Source organism: Camellia sinensis, chromosome 14, assembly GCF_055761805.1.
Source record: "Camellia sinensis isolate YWXY chromosome 14, ASM5576180v1, whole genome shotgun sequence".
Lineage (NCBI taxonomy): Eukaryota > Viridiplantae > Streptophyta > Magnoliopsida > Ericales > Theaceae > Camellia > Camellia sinensis.
In genome coordinates, this window is record NC_138974.1 from 57014803 (window position 1) to 57031434 (window position 16632).

The window sequence follows — 16632 nt, forward strand, 5'->3', positions numbered from 1 at the left end:
AGCCCTGATTTTTTGCCTTTAACGTATGTATCTTTCCAGTTTGTATACGTCGAGTCGTTCTTTCTGTGTCTTGCCGAACAGACTAACTCGGTTTATACGAACCTTGCCAACCTGTTTTGGTCGAGGTAACCATCATCCCGGCCAAAGAGTTTCAGAAATTTTGTTGGACTTACCTGCCAACTTCCTGCAGCCTAGATCCTTATCTCAGCTTAGGAGAAGTAAGTGTTGGTTTTTCCAACCAATCACTCTTTAGCCGATATCCTTACTTCGGCTAAAGAGTATCAAGTGTTGGTTTAATCCAGCCAACCACCCTTTAGCCGATATCCTTACTTCGGCTAAAGAGTACCAAGAGTTGGTTTGATCCAGTCAACCACTCTTTAGCCGATGTCCTTACTTCGGCTGAAGAGTACCAAGAGTTGGTTTAATCCAGCCAACCACTCTTTAGCCCGATGTCCTTACTTCGGCTGAAGAGTACCAAGAGTTGGTTTAATTCAGCCAACCACTCTTTTAGCCGATGTCCTTACTTTGGCTGAAGTGTACGAAGTGTTGGTTTAATCTAGCCAACCACTCTTTAGCCGATGTCCTTACTTCGGCTGAAGAGTACCAAGAGTTGGTTTAATCCAGCCAACCACTCTTTAGCCCGATATCCTTACTTCGGCTGAAGAGTACTAAGAGTTGGTTTAATCCAGCCAACCACTCTTTTAGCCGATATCCTTACTTCGGCTGAGGTGTACGAAGTGTTGGTTTAATCCAGCCAACCACTCTTTAGCCGATATCCTTACTTCGGCTAAAGAGTACCAAGTGTTGGTTTAATCCAGCCAACCACCCTTTAGCCGATATCCTTACTTCGGCTGAGGTGTACGAAGTGTTGGTTTAATCCAGCCAACCACTCTTTAGCCGATATCCTTACTTCGGCTAAAGAGTACCAAGTGTTGGTTTAATCCAGCCAACCACCCTTTAGCCGATATCCTTACTTCGGTTAAAGAGTACCAAGAGTTGGTTTAATCCAGCCAACTACTCTTTAGCCGATGTCCTTACTTCGGCTGAAGTGTACGAAGTGTTGGTTTAATCTAGCCAACCACCCTTTAGCCGATATTCTTATTTCGGCTAAAGAGTACCAAGAGTTGGTTTAATCCAGCCAACCGCTCTTTAGCCGATGTCCTTACTTCGGCTGAAGTGTACGAAATGTTGGTTTAATCCAGCCAACCTCTAGATTGGTTTTTCCAGCCAACCTAAAGTAAAGTGTTTGGTTATTTCGACCAAACGTTCTGCAGCCTGGATCCTTATCCTGGGCTTAGGAAGGGTGTTGGTTTTTCCAACCAACCTCTAAGTTGGTTATTCCGGCCAACCTAGAGTAAAGTGTTTGGTTATTTCGACCAAACGTCCTGCAGCCTGGATCCTTATCCTGGGCTTTAGGAGAGGTGTTGGTTTTTCCAGCCAACCTCTAAGTTGGTTATTCCGGCCAACCTAGAGTAAAGTGTTTGGTTATTGCGACCAAACGTCCTGCAGCCTGGATCCTTATCCTGGGCTTAGGAGAGGTGTTGGTTTTTCTAGCCAACCTCTAAGTTGGTTATTCCGACCAACCTAGAGTAAAGTGTTTGGTTATTCCGACCAAACGTCCTGCAGCTTGGATCCTTATCCTGGGCTTAGGAGAGGTGTTGGTTTTTCCAGCCAACCTCTAAGTTGGTTATTCCGGCCAACCTAGAGTAAAGTGTTTGGTTATTCCTGCCAAACTTCTTGATTGCCCCCTAAGTCGGGCAAAGACTTGTTGCGCTTGGTTAGTCCTTCCTTCCAACCGTGCTAACTTTTGCCAAAGGTGTTCTGTCCGATATCACTGTTTGTATCGAACTCTACCTTGGTGTGCATCCTATCTTCCTCTACCAAGATGTGTTGGTGCACTCACTCCATCAGGGCTTCCATAGTGAGAGGTGGCGTCATTGTTATTGAATCTCTCAATTTATGACCCACTAACAGACCTTGCTTGTACTGTGCAATAGCTAGGTTTGTAGGACAATCTGTTACTTGGTTGAAGGTCTCCCAATACCGATTGTCATAAGACTTCAATGTTTCTTTCTTGCCCATGTTGATGGAGAGAAGCTGGTCAATCTCCACTGGCGTCTTGGTGTTTGTTCTGAATCTGGTTACAAATGCCTCCGTTAGTTGCGCCCATGAGGCTATACTACCTTCTGGTAACCTTTCAAACCATGCTAAACTCATGTCGCCAAGGCGGGACGGAAACATGATACACATTAAGGGCTCGTTTCGTTGATACACGGCCATAACCTAGCGAAAGTGGCTTAAGTGTATGTACGGGTCTGACTCCCCCTCATAAATTATGAATTTAGGCTGATGGAAGCCTAAGGGTAATAGTGCGTCCTCAATTGTCGGGATGAACGGTGAGCTCTGCAACCTTGCTAATGCTTTGTCTACTGGTTCATAGGCGAGGCATGGTTCTGGAATTCCAACCTTGACACTCCTATGTGTTCTAGGAGCCAATCGTTGTAGTGCAGAGACTTTGCGGGGGTCACAAGCCTGAGTGTCTTCTCTTCTTCGAGCCCTTTCAGTCTTCTTTCTCTCAGGTCTAGAGTAGCGTGTCCTGGAAGTCTTTGATTGTGTATTGCTCGACCTGAGGCTTCTACTTTTAGTTTGTGATAGTGTGACTTGTCTGTCATGATCTTCTGAGTGGCAAGAGTGTGTGTTGCCTCTGCTCCCCTTTTTTGTTGCCACTCCTTTGCTTTTTATCTCGCTCTTCATAAACTCTATGTCAGCCGCTATTCTTCTTATTACTTCATCTTGCTCCCTTATGCGATCTTCGAGAACCTAATGATCCATCTTCCGCCTCTGTCTATCAGGGCTCCGAGAGCGGTGTGGACTTGAGCCCTGTCTTCTTCTTGCTTCTCTCCGCGGATTCTTTTGCTGGGGATCTAATTCCGCCATGGGTGGGATAGGAGGTAAACCTTTGTGCCTCCCACCCCCTTCCGGAGTTTGCCCATCTATAGCAGATTGCGACAAGTCTTCATTGTGCGCCATTACTTTCAACTAGAGAGGAAAACTTGATCAAGAGGTTTTGCTCTTTGTGAATTTTCCACAGACGGCGCCAATTGTACGGGAAATAAATAAACCTTCTCGTATAATCCTGTTGATCAAGTCTGCGCTTCTCCGTACGTCGTCGCTTTACTACCTGAAAACAGAAACGTGAGCTAACCGGCGGGTGTGTGCCGGAAACCCCTCCGATGCCTAAGTCAGCAACTAGACAATAGACAATATGCTCTGTGTATTCTTGATTAAGAATTGGGATACCTGTCCATAGGTCTAGTCATGAGCTTTTATAAACTTTATTTTGGCACAATCCTAGTAGGATTTCAACTCTCCCTATGAGAGTCCTCCTAGGAATCACACACCCTACTCACTACCAACTAAGTGAGATGGTTTTGCACAATCCTAGTAGGACTATACTCTCCTTAGCAGAGTCCTCCTAGGAGTCATACTCCTACTCACTACTAACCAAGTGAGATGGTTTACACAATCCCAGTAGGACTTTAACTCTTCTTAGCAAAATCCTACTAGGAGTCTCATCACTGCAAGCCAAGTGAGATGGCTGAACCTTTTACCTCGGTTATACATTCCTGCCCGAATTGATTTATCTCGGTCCCCTGCCCTTTGGACCATGTGATCGAAAGCCGATATAACGGATGTCACCCTGCCGAGCTATACACAGCTCGGCCCTCGCCATTGATGCTACCTCCTTTCAATAAGTTGCTGTAACGACACCGAGCTAAGTTACCTCGGTCACACGCTTAAGTAATGATGTAGATGGCGCCTGGCCGAGTTATACCAAGACCGGCGGCCGAGCTATACCAAGCCTGACATCCTTTCTCACCAATACCTCGGCTAACCTCCAGGCCCACTTATTTCGGCTGACATCTTTACCTCGGCTAACATTGCGGTTAGCCAAGTTACTTCGACGCTGTGATACTTTAAGCACTACTATTAGTCTTGACTTCGAGATGACGTCCTGTAGAGCTATCGTTTAGCTCGGTCCTCTTTCTATCGATATCTTGGTCCATAGTTCGGCCCAAACCCAAAATTTGAGATGTCTTCTTGGCCTAAGACCGAGCTACACCAACCCTTATCTCGGCCCATTACGCAATCCAACTCCCAAAGAAAACTCTTTCTAACTCAGCCCAATTTGTTTACAAATTACCCTCTCACATGATAAAAATTAAGAACCTTTAAAATATTTTGATTTAATTACGTATATTTAATTTCTTTTGTACATTTTTTTTTTCTTTCTTGATTTGTTTGGTACACTCATATGCACTAATATTTATGCTTAAATTATAAATTTTTTAATACATGTAATGGGTGTGAAAAGAAATTAAGTATGCATGATTATAAGCACGCTTCCTATATTAATCACATTCATTGATTTTACTTTCAAAAAATAAAAATAAAAATAAAAATTCGATATCTCATCAATTGAATTCTTTAGTTAATAGATTTTCACACTACTAAAATATAATTTTTAAATTTTTTTTTTTATAATGGTAACTTCATTTCACAAATAATTAATTATTTTTAAAATATTAAAACATTTTATGTGAAAATTTGTATTAAATAGTAATTTAATAAAATTTAAATCTAAATTATGATTTGTTTTGAGATTTCACTTCTTTAATCAAGTTCTATACTAAAAATAAAATTTATGTACTAGCTTAATCTGATTTTAAAAAATTCCCTTAGATGTAAATATAATTTCATATCAGACATATTTTACGAATAAATATATAATTTTTTAATTGAAGTTTTAAAATATTAATAAATATGCCAAATATATATATTCACATATATATATTTTTTTAATTTGGTTATAAAAAATTTTACAATATTTTTACCATTTTAAAAAATAAATAAGTTGACAATGTGATAGTTGGATATGGACCAAAACGATTATCTAAAAATTGAATTGATGTATAGCATAAAAAATCAACCAAATCCAATTTCCATACTACTTCTAGTATTTGATTTAGTATTAGCTCAATACTATCATAACTTAACAAATTATTAAATATAAGTTTAAATTGATTATTATTAAGTGTTTTTACTAATTAACTAATCAATTTCTAAATCAAGGCCAAGGTAAAACTAGAACAAGTTCTATATTTTAAGCTGACCCAGTATTATATAAGTTTTTCATACATAAATATACATAATTATTTGTGTAAGAATTTTTAATATAAATATATAATTTTTTTACAAATATATATATATATATATATATACATTTTCTTATTTTTGTTATAAAAAATAATCATAATATATTTACCGAATTTAAAAATAAAAAAATAAGTGGATTAAGTGATCATGAATTGGGTATGAATGAAGATAATTATCTAAGAATTTAATGGTTGGCTTAAAAATTGATCTTAATCTAACTTCTAAACTATTTTTAATGTTTAATGTCAGTACTATCTCTCAAATTAGTTCATAATATTCAAAACCTAAGAAATTAAAATATAATTTAAATATAAAATTTAAATTCATTATTTCCAACTATTTCTATTAATTGATCGATCAAAACTTTAAATCAGTTCCAAAGTATGGTTAGAACAATATCCATATTTTAGGTTGACCTTAGATAATTTTCACACATAAATACACTTAACTACTCATATAATAATTTTAAATATAAATATAAAGTTCTATCAAATTTTTCATTTTTTTAAAAAAACTATGCATAAACATGTACATATTTATTTTTTATTATAAAAATACTAACATATATTTATTAACCAATTTAATAAACAAATGAGTTAAGCGGTTCTTGTTTAAGTATAGACTAAGACAATTCTCTAATGATTAGGTCACAGCCAAGTTGAAATAAATGTTGAGTCAATTAGATTATGTTACTTTTAGTATCTAGCACAATTATAAATACTCAAGCCAACTCTTATATATTTTATTACAAAAAATATTAATATATATTTATTCACCAATTTAATAAATAAATAAGTGGTTCATGCTTAGGCATAGATTGAGACAATTATCTAATAATTAAGTCATGATCAAGTTGAGACAAATGTTGAATCAATTAAATTATGCCACTTTTAGTGCCTAACACAATTATAAATCCTCAATAATTTAAAATATAAATATAAGTTTTAATCAAAATTTTAATTTTTTTAATAACTATTCATAAACATGTACATATTTATTATAACAAAAAAAATACTAACATATATTTATTCACCAATTTAATGAATAAATGAGTTAAATGGTTCATATTTAGGCATAAATTAAGACAATTCACTAATGATTATGTCATGGTTTAAGTTGACATAAATGTTGAGTCAATTAGATTATATCACTTTTGGTGTTTACACTACAACAAAAAACATTTTTGACGACGTTTTTTAGCAACCAAACTGAAATTAGTCGCCAATTGTATATAATCGACGACAATATACTTGTTGATCGCTAAAAAATAAATTATTGGCAACGAGTTGAGATTTCTAGTCGCCAAAAGGTTTGGCGCCAACTTAAATTTTTGCGCGGGAGCACCAAAAATGTTTTCGCAACCAAATTAATATATAGCGACGAAAAGTTTGGTCTCCAATTGTAATTTTTAGCGACAGAAATAAAGTAGTCACGGAAAAGGTGAACAATACTTATGGCGACCGAAGGATTTTAGTCGCTAATAAATTAACTATCAAAACTACGTCGTTTTGCATTTTTTCCTCCTTTTTTTTTTTTTTCCAGAGACTTGACCGACGCTTTTGGTGAATAAACAAATAAGACCTAAGCAACAACCAGTATAATTTTTTTTCATCTCATTCTCTCCCTCAAGCGGCGCACAGCAAACACAGAGGTATGTCTCTCTCTCTCTCTCTCTCCATCTCCATCTCCATCTCCCTCTCTTTCTCACTCTCTCGTACCGCCTCCTCCTCTTTTTCTTCTTCGTCTCTCTTCCTCTCGCTCAAGGACCGGACAACGATGTAGGAGGCGTGGATCAGCCCGACCCGGCCCTTAGGGACAAGTAGCATCATCAGTTAGCGTCGTTTGTGGGAACCTTTCACTCCGTGTGACAATTGTGTTCATTGTTGCCAGAGACCCGTTCCTGATAATTCCTCCTTATCACCTGCCAAGGTGGATAGTCACAACGAGATCCATAGCTTCGAAACACAATGTTGCCGACCCCCAAGCCGACCCTCCTAACCCAAATAACCTATCTCAGTATTTCACAGAACTCACCAACAACATCCACCGCTTAGCCGAACAAAACCAAGCCTTGATCAATGCTTTGCTTCAGCGAGACCTCCCTGTGCCTCCTCCACCACCATAAGATATCCCACCTAACCGTGAACGAACCCCGAGCAATCCCTTCCAACAAGCCCACCTCTCCAACCTGCAGGGTTTGCGACTCCCACCCCAAGACATGAACCCGCCACCTTAGGGTGTACACCCATCAATCCAAGCACCTGCTCCCGAGGGAGAGGCCAGTCCATTACATTCTAGTGGTGACAATGTTCCTATCTGGGATGCGGAACTCCGAGCCGTGAAACTCCAGCTTCAAGGAGTCATGCAAAACAACAGAATAAATCCTCTACAGCCAATTCACCGTTTGTCGCCTCCATCAAGGACAAACCACTACCTCTTAAGTTCAAAATGACCTCGATTGACTCTTTCGACAGCACAACAGACCCAGTCGACCACTTGGAGACTTAGAGGACCCTAATAAGCCTCCATGCTTTTCCTGATGAGATAATGTGTCGGGTTTTCCCCGTAACGCCTAAGGGGTCAGCTCGACTATGGTTTAGTCAACTGTCGATGGACTCCGTCTCTACTTTCCAACATCTAAGTGATTTCTTTCTTAGCTATTTCATTGGTGCTTAGCGCCAGCGGCGCCCAACAACTCAACTCCTCAACATCCGTCAGACGGAAGGGGAGTCGCTATGTAGTTTCGTTACCCATTTCAACAGCAAAGCCTTACAGGTGGCAGAAAACGACGGCAAGGTCATTCTCACAGCTTTCATGGCTGGTTTACGATCATTCGACTTCCTTTTCTCTCTCTCCAAAAACCCTTCAACCTCCATGGCCACCCTCCTTTCCAAAGCCCAAAAATATATGAACGCCAAAGATTCTCTAGCCGCCCGCCAATATTCTACAACCAAAAAGCCAACCCCTAGAGAGAAGAGAAAGGAATTTGAAACCAGAACCACCCAGTATACACAGCAAACACCTCAGTATACCAACCAAACTGCTCGAACCGACTAATCAGCACCTACCCGACCACCCGGTCAGTTCGAGCAGTACACTCCCCTCAATTCCCCCATGGAACAAGTCTTGAACCAGATCCAACGAGATTACAACTTGAAATGGCTACAACCCTTATGGTCTCCTTCCAGCCGACGAGATCAATCCAAGTACTACCGTTTCCATCAAGACCACGGCCACAACACTGAGGATTGTGTCAACCTCAAAGACTAGGCGGAGAATCTGATATGCCAGGTTCGCCTCAGTCGGTTCACGACAGCCTGCCCCTAATAGCGGCCAAGGATCGAACCCGCTGGAGGCCACCGTTGACAAACCCCTCCCCGACAATCCCCACAACCTAACTGAGATAACGATAGACCCCACTACAACCCCGATCTTAAGGCAACCCTGCTCTCCCAGTCGAAGAGATCAGAGTCATCGCTGGCGGGCTTGCATGCGGAGGACCATCCTGTTCAGCCCAGCGTGCCGAACTCAAAAAAATCAGATATGGCTCTGACAAAGAGGTCGCGACATTGGATCCCTCTTCAAACACCCCAAACAGTGGATAGAACCCATCAACTTTACGGAGGCTGAATGCACAGGTATCTGTTACCCCCACGACGACCCCCTCATCATCTCCACTTGCCTGTCCAATTACAAAGTCAGACGGGTGCTTGTCGACAACGGCAGCTCTTCAGACATCATCTTCCTGAACGCCTATCGCCAGCTCCAGGTTAGAGGAGAAAAATTGTCCCCTCTTTAAACCCCGCTGGACGGCTTTACAGGGATTGGGTGACCTCCATAGGCTCCATCAATCTTCCAATCACCATCGGAGAGTATCCACGGCAGACCACCAGGTTACTTATTTCCTTGTCGTCGATTGTCCTTTTGCTTGTAACATAATCCTCGGCCGCACAGTCTTTAACGTTTTTCAAGCTGTCACATCCACATACCATCTGGCCATGAAATTTTCCACCGACCTCGGGGTCGGCACTGTGAGGGGAGAGCAGACAGTGGCCAGAGAATGCTACGTCGCTTCACTCAAAGAGGTCAAGCTGAAGGAGGCTATGATCATCGAAGGACTCGACGTCAGAGATAAAGACGAGTTAGTTAGAGGGGAACCAGTAGAAGAACTTGTTGAAGTCCCTATCGACCCTACCAACCCAACAAAAACAGCCAAATCGGCAGCCAACTATCCTCCCAGGTCAAGGCCGACCTTACAGCCTTCGTAATCGAGCACAATGATGTATTTGCTTGGACTCATTCAGATATGCCGGGTATCGATCCCTCATTCATCACTCATCGTCTCAGTATCGAGCCCCACTTCCGACCTTTCCGCCAGAAGCAGCGTGTCTTTCACCCGGAAAGCAATGCCCTTATTGCCTCTGAGGTAGACAAACTATTGGAGGCACGGTTCATCAAGAACGTAGACTACCCCAGATGGCTGTCAAATACGGTCCTGGTCCGTAAAAACAACGGTAAATGGCAACTCTGCGTCAATTACTCCAACCTTAATCGAGCTTGCCCCAAAGATAGTTATCCTTTTCCCCCCATAGATTTGCTTGTCGACGCCACTACTGGACATCAGATGCTCAGTTTCATGGACGCTTTCTCCGGCTACAATCAAATTGTAATGCACCTACACTACAAGAAAAAGCATCTTTGGCGACTAAAAGCACCTTTGGTCGCTGAAAGTATAGGTTTTGGCGACTAAAAAAGCATTAGTAGCCAAAAGTAAAGATTTTTGGCGACTAAAAAAATTTAGTAGCCAAAAGTATAAGTTTTGGCGACTAAAAATCTGCTTGGTCACCGATATATGGCTTTTACTGACTAAAAAAATTTTAGTAGCCAAAAGTAAGGCTTTTTGGAGACTAAAAAAAATTTAGTAGCCAAAAGTGAGGCATTAGGCGACTAAAAAGATGTTTGGTCGCCAAAAGTTAGGCTTTTACTGACTGAAAAAATTTTAGTAGCCAAAAGTGAGACATTGGGTGACTAAAAAGATATTTAGTAGCCAAAATTGAGGTTTTTTGGCGACTAAAAAGAAGTTTAGTCGCCAAAAGTGATAATTTTAGCACGAGAATTAAATTTTTTAACGACTAAAAAATAGTTAGTAGCCAAAAGTATAGAATTAGTGACTAAAATTATGTTTAGTCACCAAAAGTGGTCTCTTTTTTTTTTCTTCTAGTAAATAATTTATTTTTACATAAATTATGTTCAATAAAAAATAATTATCTTTATTTATATACTTCTATATTAATACGGGTCTATGTACTATATACATAATATATGTTGCATATATAATCATATGGTGTTATAGAGGTGTAGTGGAAAGAGTGTGTTGTATAAGGTTTACGGTGTGGGAGGTTGATGGTTTGAATCTCCACAAGAGCAGATGATTAGTTAGTGAGTATAGTTTTTTTTTTTACGAATGAGCTTTTAGCGACTAAAAGGTTTGGTCGCCGATTCCTTGAGTATTGTCGACTAAAACATTGGTCGGTAAATGTATGATTTAAAAAAATATAATTCACTATTGGCAACTAAAACATTGGTCGGTAAATGTATAATTTAAAAATGTAATTGACTATTGGCGACCAAAGTTTTGGTTGCTAAAGACTTATTTTTGGCGACTAAAAGTCTTTTAGTCACCAATACCTTTCCCGACCGTCTTCCGGCGACCAAACCGGCGATTAAAAAATTTAGTCAGGAAAACTAAAAAATCGATTTTTGGCGACTAAAAATTGACTTTTGGCAACTAAAAATTTAGTCGCCAAATGTGTTTTTTCTTGTAGTGCCGGCTGACCAGGAACACATCTCCTTCATCACAGATAGAGGAACTTACCACTATCGTGTTATGTCGTTCGAATTGAAAAATGCCAGAGCAACTTACCAATGGTTGGTCAATGCCATCTTTCACCACCAGATAGGCTGGAACATGGAAGTCTACGTCGATGGCATACTTTTCAAGAGCAAACTTTCCTCTGATCATCTGACAGACCTGCGAGAAACCTTCAAAACCCTACACAAGTATCAAATGAAGCTGAATCCGGGAAGTGCACCTTCGGCATAGGATTTGGGAAATTATTGGGCTTTATGGTCAGTCAATAGGGCATTGAGGCCAACCCCGAAAAGATCAAGGCCCTGATAGAAATGCGGTTTCCCAAAACGGTCAAAGAGGTTTAACGGCTTACCGGCAGAGTCACCGCCCTTAACCATTTTATTTCCCGCGCAACAGACAAGTGCCTTCCCTTTTTTAAAGTCCTCCAATAGGCTTTTGAGTGGACCACCGAATCCGAAGAGGCCTTTCAACAATTGAAGTAGTGCATGGCCAACCCCCTTACTCTTTCAGGCGCTCTCAGGCGAAACCCTCTTTCTCTATTTAGTTGTATCAAACACCGCAGTCAGTGTGGCCCTCATTAGGGAAGACAGCTCAGTACAGCGTCCGGTCTACTACATTAGCCACGCTCTTAGGGGTGCAGAACAGAACTACCCCCTGCTGGAAAAAATGGCCCTTGCCTTGGTCATAGCCTCGAGGCGACTCTGACCTTATTTCCAAGCTCACTCTATAGTGGTTCTCACTGATCAATCTTTGAAGAAGGTAATGCAACAGCCAGAGTTGTCCGGCAGACTTATGCAATGGTCCGTCGAGCTCAGCCAATTTGAAATCTCTTACCGACCTCGAACAGCGATCAAAGGACAAGCCATTGCCGATTTTATCATGGAATTCACCAATCCCATTCCAATCGCGCCTCCTCTGCCAAGGCAATTCAACACAGAGGTAGAAGACCCCCATTCCTGGATCCTCAATGTCGATGGATCATCCCGCAAAGAAGGCAGTGGGGCTGGTCTTGTCCTCACCGCTCCCGACGGCAGTTATTTCAAGTGTGCCCTCCGTTTCCTGTTCGATGCAAGCAATAATAAAGCTGAATATAAGACCTTGATAGCAGGTCTTCGCCTAGCCAGAGACATTAGTGTAAGCCATATCCAAGTGTTCAGTGATTCCTAATTGATCGTCGAGCAGTTTACGGGGGAATTCGACGTGAAGGAAGACACGATGCGAGCCTACACGGATATTGCACTCCCTCTTGTTCGCCTTTTCAATACTTTCCATATCAAACACATCCCTCGGTCAGAAAACTCCAAGGCAGATGAAATGGCCCAATTAGCCTCGGCCGACCAGTCAGACTTCAGCTATGGCGTTCGCCTTGAATACCTGGCCCACCCAGCTACTTCGCCAAACCAGCGGGAGGTTCACTTCCTTCAAAACGAACCTATCTCATGGGCTGCAGACATCCTTCTGTTTTTGACAAGTAGGGAGTTGCCAGACAATAAACAGCAAGCTGCCAAAGTCAAAGCTCGGTCGTCCAATTACATCCTCATCAGCGGCCTACTGTACAAACGCGAATTTTCACGCCCATACCTCAGGTGTCTCAGTCCTGCTCAAGCGACTTATGTGATGCAAGAAGTCCACAAGGGCATATGTGGTAATCATTTGGGTGCCAGGTCACTGGCCCATAAAATCCTTCGCACCGGCTACTTCTGGCCTACTCTCGACCAAGATGCCACCGAATTTGTGCTTCAGTGTGATAAATGCCAGTGCTTTGCCAACATCCCCCATGTTCCACGTACAGAACCGATTACACTCTGCAATCCCTACCGCTTCACCAAGTGGGGCATCGACTTAGTTAGTCTATTGCCCACCGGTAGGGACCAAACCAAGTTCTCTGTAGTTGCCATTGACTACTTCACCAAATGGGTGGAAGCGGAACCCCTTGCCACAATCATTGAGCCGAACACGACCAGATTCATCTAGCAGTTGATCGTATGTCAATTTGGAATCCCTCAAGCCATTGTCTCAGACAATGGCAAACAATTTGACAATGCCAAGTGTAGGAAATTCTGTGCAAAGCTCCACATTAAAACATGTTTCTCTTCCCCAGGTCATCCCCAAGCCAATGGGCAAGTCGAAGTCACCAATCGCTCTCTCCTGAAGATCATCAAAACTAAGTTGGAAGCCGCTAAGGGACTTTGGGTTGAGAAACTATCAAACGTACTTTGGGCTTATCGAACTACTGCCTGAACCCCTACTGGGGAGACCCCATTTCGCTTAACATACGACGTTGAGGCGGTCATCCCAGTGGAAATCGGCCTGTCGACCCCAAGGGTTTTGCACCTGGATCCAGAACTAAACGAAAAATTAGGTCAGGCTGACGTGGACCTGATTGAAGAGCTCCGAGAGACCACTGCTGTCAGACGGGCCTCATATCAGCAGAAAATGAGAACACATTACAACCACAAAGTTTGACCGAGAGAGTTCGCAGTGGGGGACCTAGTCTTGCATGAAACAACCCTTGCCACCAAAAATCCCGCTGAGGGCAAGCTAGCAGCCAAATGGGAAGGACCTTATGTTGTTAAGGCCAGACCCCACCCAGGCACTTACCAACTCCAAGACATAGAAGGCAGAGACCTCTCCCATCCATGGAACGCCGAGCACTCGAAGCGTTATTTCCAGTAAAATGGTATCTTCTATTTTCGTATTGATCGATTGTTGTATGTTCCTTTCAACGATCTGCACACTTGTTCATTTTTTGCCCTTTCTATACATGGTGTAAACTTGTGATCAATAGGTTGTGCCTTAAATGACAATGACTTTATATCTCCATTATCTGCGTTGTGTTTCAATAACAACTTGTTAACTAAAAGCCTCAGCCAGACTGAGCATGAAGAGCTCAGCCAGACTGAGTTAACTAAAGCCTCAGCCAGACTGAGCACAAAGAGCTTAGCCAGACTGAGTTAACAAAAGCCTCAGCCAGACCGAGCACGAAGAGCTCAACTAGACTGAGTTAACTTAAACCTCAGCCAGATTAAGCACGAAGAGCTCAGCCAGACTGAATTAACAAAAACCTCACTCGGACTAAGCACGAAGAGATCAGCCAGATTGAATTAACTTAAGCCTCAGCCAGACTGAACACGAAGAGCTCAGCCAGACTGGGTTAACTTAAACCTCAACCAGACTGAACACGAAGAGTTCAACCAGACTGAGTTAATTAAAGCCTCAGCCCAACAGAGCCCTCCAAGTCTTAGTCAGAACTAGCATGAAGAATTCAGCCGATCTGAATCAAAGCTAGTCTCAATTGTTCCCATACTTAGTTAAAATCCAAGTTCATGACCATCATTTTTCACTGATCATACAAGTTAGCCTGTTTGCCCATTTTTGACATTTTTGCATCATGGTTTACTTACGAAATTTCATATTCCCAAATGTGAACATACAAGTTAGCCTGATTGCCCATTTTTACCATTTTTACATCATAATTTACTTACAAGTTTCACAATTTACGCACAAGTTTCATTTCCACATCTATTTATTATTGAATTTTGCTCAGCCATTTTCACCATTCCAAATTTACAAATCAGAGAAATAATAACAACAACAATAAATAAGAGAACTCATCGTTTTATTAACAAACTTACAGTTTCATACAATTCATTACAGAAATTACATATATAAAAAACAAATCAAACAAAAACAAAATTTTCACACTCAGTTACAAAGATCACTCCCCCTCACTGCAGGCAAGATCTTCTTTTTCAATCCCCTCGTCCAAGGGGGTTTGGGCAACGTCGTCCTCTTCTACCTTCACGAGACTGAAGTCCACGCCTGGGAACAACTCTTATGCCTTATACTTGAAGCTCATCCAGCCACTATCCTAGTACTGGCTCATCTCGTGCTTGTAGAAGTCTGACCGCTGAAAGTTTTGGATCACTTCTTCTTCGCTCCTACCTCCAGCGGCCGCTCCAGACGGCCTAGGCTCCCCCTTTCCCTCCTTCGCCAAGCTCCTGGTGACCGCTGCATCAATGGCCATCTAGAATTCGACGGACCCCTTGAATTGCTCTACGGCCGCCATGCATAAGTTGGGGTACGCCACCCTTTCAGATGCCAATTTGGCCCTCTCCTCTACCAGGGCCTTCTCCAACTCCGCGATCCGACCGTCTACCTCTTCTTTGTCTTTGATCGCTTGGTCATGCAGTTCTTTACTGTTGGTAAGGGCCTCTTTCCACCTTTTATTAGCGGTGGTGCATGCTTGTTGGACTTGCTCTAACTTCCTCTTCTCGCCCGCCAACTCGAACTCTAGCGTTACTGCCTTGTGGCGCTCTACTTCCAGCTCTAATTTGGTCGCGAGGAGCTCGACACCAACATGCTCCGCTAAGTAGCTCCGCACCAACGCTAGCACCTTCCATTCTCTTCGCCCTTTGCACATACTCCAGCCCCTTTGCACACGAACTCCGAGCGGCCTTTCTCCAGCCCGTTGTCTCAACCCTTAGGTTCTGCAGCTACGTTTTCGCACCTTCTAGCTGGGCCCTTAGCGACTCTACCTCTACCTTCGCGCACGTTGCTTTATTTATCAAGACAGTCGCTAGGGTCGCTGCCTCTATCTAGGCTGAGCAAAACCCTCTCAAGAGGTCGGCCTCTGTCAACCGGGCCATAGATCGCACGACCGTATCCTCCACCACTCCAACGAGGCAGTCAGCTGCGACCCTGGCTTCCCCCAATTTTTTCTGCCGAGCGGCCTGCCGGCGCGTGCGCATGGTACATAGCAGTCTTCAATGCGGCGCTTGTCTTTGGTTTGCTAACCCTAGTCTTCCCTTCACCAGGACTGGGCGACACTTCTACCACAGGCCCCACTGTCGCCGCTGTCTGGGATCTTGCGCCTATGTCTTCTTTCAGCACTTGGGCACTCGGGCCCATGTCTTTTTTCGCCACTTGGGCAGTCTCCCTTCCTGGAGCCTCCTCTGCCCTCACATCCTTCATCTTCTTCAAAACATGGGCGTCCTTACTCCCCTCTGCCACCACCCTCTTTTTCTTCATTTTCTTTAACACTGCCTCCACCTTCTGTTTGCCCCTCTCCTTCAGCAGGTCCACTGGGGGCAGTAGTGGGGCAAAGTCAGTTAGGTCTTTGTCTCCCAACGGCTTGGGACGAGGTTGGACTCTCTCCCTCATCACCAGCTTAGGAGCAGGCCCCAGCTAAGAATCTTTATACTTTTCTGCCTTGGCAAAGGTCTTCCACTCCTCCGCCTCCTCCGCGTCTCTAGCTTCTCCCTTGCCGGATCCTCCTCTGTCGGCAGCAGCCCCAGGCTCAAGGCAAATAGGGTTAAAGGTAGGATCAGGTTATCCCGCTTCACCCCCTCGTTCTTCCTCCACTCCTTCACCCTCTTCACACTGTTCTCAGCCTCCGCATCTAACCTTGGCTCCATCGACTTTGTGGGGACATTCCACGTTGTGCGAACTCCTCTCCCATCGTTCGTTGATACATAAATCCATCTCGGCCTCCACCCCTTCACCGAAGATGGCAAGCCTGCCACTAGACCCCGACCCACCAC